Here is a 4,560-nt window from a genome sequence, read left to right as displayed (position 1 = left end):
ACCAAAATTGATAATCAGAAAAATCACATTTAGTCAAAACTTCAGGCAACACGACATACTCGAACAGCTCGCTCATGAAACAGGACACTGTAATTGGTCGATAACTGGAACACTGATCTGCGTCCTTTCCCTTTTTCAAAACTGATGTTACGATTCCCGACAGAAAACTATCTGGAACTAATGACTGGGATAAACACATCTGGAATAGGAGCTGAATGTGTGTTAACAATAATGGACACTTAATGGGGAAGTGATTGTAACACAGACCGTCCATATCAGGAGCACTTGATTTCTTAACACTCTTTAAAGCCCGATAGATATCACCACTAGATATTGACAATATATGGAATTACCTAGGAACTCGAGAAACAGTATTATGCAATAAGGAAGAAAACATGGACTGGATAGAATGATAAAATGTAGAAAAAACACGAGTAAAATGAGCAACAAAATCACTGATTTTGATAATCGAAACGGTAGCAGGCACACACTTGCTGCTATTAATTACATTGGAACAAGACTTCCGATCCGAGAGGCCATCCGAACCATTCAGGTAGGCTTGACGCAAAGAAGGTCTAAACTGACGTTTCAAATTTTGCTTCATTTTAAATACTTTATCAGACTTAGGCTGATCACAAGTAATTCAAAGGCGAAGTCAAAACTTCGCACGTTGTTTAGCTTTTTTCACTTCTGGGAACACATTCCATAACGGTTTTCTGGTGCCAAATCTAACACGTTCAACAGGAACTGAAACTGAAGCAGCTGACTTCAAACAATGCACGATCTTGTAATAGTAACAATTTAAATCAATCTTAGCTGTCAGTGACCTTACAGAGGTTTGTAAAAGGTGAAAAGGCACTTTCAGGCTTGATAATAACAATAACTAGCAAAGAACATACAAATAAACTTCAGAATTTACTCGTTTCCAATTTGGCTTATCAAACCATTTATTATGGTAAGAAAAACGGTTATAAGCTAGTAGAGCAGGTGACTCAATTTCACAAATTAAAGGCAAATGATCATCCTCAATTTTATCATCCAAAACAATGACAGGAGGAACCACGAGAGATCCTTTAAACTATAATATGATCAAGGTTTGATCTAGAACCATCACGGTTATGAATGTAGGTAAACTGTTTATCTTTATTGACTAACTGATAGCGACTAGGCAAAGCATCAAAAACAGGTCACTTCTTCCAGACTGGGACTGAAGATTGGTATTAATATCACCAGCCACAATCCAATTTAATCCCTGATTGGTCACTCTTAGCAGAAGTGTCCTGAGTCGCTTACAAGAACCCGCGAAGATAGATAGAGAAGAAATGTTCTTGCGATTGCATGACATACGGACATTGATGAGGACCATATTACCGCATTTTATTGCCAGTAAAGTATGTTCAGAAGAAATAAGCTCAGGTTTCTTAGCGAGGCGACCGCGCGTTTTTTTAGCTTCACGTATGAACGTGTGGTCTGTACAAAGAAAGCCTTTGACACAATTGACCATAAAAAATTATTATTTGACCTGGATAAAATCGGTGTGACTAGAAATACCTTCTTATTATTTAAATCTTACTTGAGTGGCCGGAAGCAAATCGTGGTGAATGGGTGCTCTTCAACTGCTCTCACGAATACTCTTCAACTTCTGTAGCTAATGGAATAACCTGTGGAGTACCCCAGGGGTCTATACTAGGTCCTCGTTAATTTTTGTTTTTACTGATCGACTTAAGTATTATGTGTCAGAGGCTGGTATAATACTTTTTGCAGATGATACTCTTTTTCTTGTTGCTGCGCCATCAGTATTTCCACTTTTTGGCAAAATGAGAAAGGCATTGATCGAGTTTATTGAGTGGGTAGATTCCAATCTTTTGACATCAAATCATGCCGAAACTAATTACATTTTATTTTCTCGGACATCTAATATTGAAACTAATTCAGAACTAATTATAAGTGGTAATCAAATAAACAGAGGGTACCGAAGTATTTGGGTTTTATGATTGATGAAAACCCATCATCGAAAACACACTCTGATATTATAGGTTCAAAATTGTCAGGATCTCTGGGTGTGCTTCCCCGAGTTAAAAACTTGGTTTGAAAGAAAATTATTAGATTATTTTATTTTGCTATTTTTTACCCGTATATTTCCTATGGTTGCTCTATATGGGCAAGTAATTTTGTGTCATGTTATAAAAAAATTCAAAATAAAGCTGATAAACTTTTGTCACATAAAATATTCATGGCTCAAAATATTAAAGAATGTTACATTAAGAATCAACTTCTTGATATTTCAAAAACTAGAGATTATCAAGTTAGTATTTTCACGTATAAACATCTTAATAATTTACTTTGCTCTTCTTTCGAAAATATTTTTTTCCATTAATAGTGATCTCAATAGTCGTGATCCACAAGGAGCATCGACTCGAGTCCATCATTTTAGAAAAACAACTAGAGTTTCTTTTGTAATAAGAAATTTTTCTCCTTGTGTTTATGGGATATAATACCGGTTGCGATTCGAACTGCAAGTCATCTGATAACCTTCAAGGCCGCAGCCAAAAGATTTTTTCTTGCAATAGTATAGAATTTATGTATGTGTTTTATGTAAGTAGGATGGTTTTTGTATATGTGTGGATGTAATATTATTACCAAGTAGAATTATATAAAATAGTATTTTTAGAATATATAGAATAGAAAACTCTCATCTGCGGCCTAAAAGCCTTGAGGGGTTTTCTTAACAGGTACAGCAAAATTTGTTCTGTATTTTTTTTTTTTTTTTTTTTTTTTTTTTTTTTTGTAAAATAAAATCATCTTATCTTTGTTTGATTCAGAATCACACAACGTTTTTCAATCATTATTATCAGAGATCAAAAGTGTAATCGTGGCTTCTCTCGCCCTCTCTGCACTATTTTTGCGTAAATATAAGATTGTAGCTCCTTGTTTTAAGCGGAATAATGTGAGGACTTTCAATCTTTACAATTGGAGGTATAATTTTGACCTACGGCCCCTTCGATATCCCTTTCTATTACCAACTCCTCAGAAAATGTTTGCATATAATACCTTATAAGAACCGGAATCACGGGAGGCACCTTGGATTTGTAATGGTGGGAGTACCGAAAGGCCAGAGGCCCTCTCATTACTCCTAGCACCATCTTTGTTACCAAAAAAGTAGGTATGATGCACTGTGTTTGAAAAGGAAACATGCAATGATTTTGAATTTCAACGGTTGACGACCAATGCGGTTGTACTACTCTTCCAACACCCCTACCCCTCCTATCGTACTTAAGTGAAAGAGCAACAGTTCACTATAAGCTAGATGGAAGAGCCTCGCTAAAAGTGATGATTGACATGCAGAATTTCTACGATTACCCTCCATATCTTGTGACTCAGTGTTCTCATTCCCATTTATTTAGCAAGTGAAATCTTTTCTTTCCAAATCTTCCACTTCTAAATTTTTATTTCTACTTACTTTCTGCTTGTTTTTTATATTTTTACTTAATTTTCTGGGAATTGCTATGTTTAATATCTAAAGAAAACAGAAATAGTCGAATTGTTTGGAAAAAAGATAGATTTGTGTCTAAGATCGAAAAATTGTATTTATTTTTGGGATTGTAGGTGGTTCAAAACTACAAAAAAGGCACCAAGGTTGTAATTCATTGTGATTTATCAGAATTTTTTTTTAACTTTTTCGTCCCTCTTGATATGTTTTGACAAATTATTTCAATGTTTTTTAATATTTTTATAGATTTTTCACTTTTATAAGGGATGCTTTTGTAACCATAAACAGAAGAAAGTTAAAAAAAAAACACTTGAACGCTGGATTCAGAATAAAATTCTACTCTTATATTCTACTCTTGAGTAGACAGTCTGCAAAGAAGTAAGCATGTATTTTTGTCGACGAGGGTACAAATATGCTTTTGTCTTCATTCGCTCAACTTTTACATTCAAAACCCCATATTTCTGATTTCTTTCTAGCGTGCTTTAGTCGTTTTAGCGGATCCATACGAAGAGATTAATCAGCTAGGTCGTAAGACGTTAGACAGGGTTCTATATAAATTTATTCATAGTTGCTATAATAGTTGTCCAAAGAAAGTTCTTTGCTCTTGCTCCACCCACTGGTGTTCTTTCCAACACACTGTTGGAAAAAGTAAATTTATCTTTCACCGCCTTCATATCAGCCTTGACACCGGATTAGCAGTTGAAAAACCAGTGTCACAGTTATAACCAAATTTTTTTATGTTAAAGAATCCCTATTGGGAGGTATTTAAAGAGTCTGTTGAATACATTCTTGCAACATTCAATGAATTTAATACACTTTTCCAGAGTGAGTCACCTACTCAATAGTTTAATCAGTATTGAAGGCTTTTCGTATGACCCTCGTCAATCGTTCCTACCTTAAGAGCATAAAGAAAATCAAGAATGTCGATTTGATCAATGATGACAATTATTTAGCCATGGAACAAGTGTGTCTGTGTTTTAATGCTGGAAGTCGCCTTTCTGATGTCAAACCCGATCGATCCCTAATTCACCAAAAAAATAACAAAACGGGGAAAGATACAATTCTGCAAG

This window comes from Artemia sp. Qi Xiang Cuo, unplaced genomic scaffold (genome assembly GCF_049724085.1).
Source record: "Artemia sp. Qi Xiang Cuo unplaced genomic scaffold, ASM4972408v1 HiC_scaffold_23, whole genome shotgun sequence".
NCBI classification, from domain to species: domain Eukaryota; kingdom Metazoa; phylum Arthropoda; class Branchiopoda; order Anostraca; family Artemiidae; genus Artemia; species Artemia sp. Qi Xiang Cuo.
The sequence above is the reverse complement of the archived record's forward strand: the minus strand, read 5'-3'. Positions refer to the sequence as shown.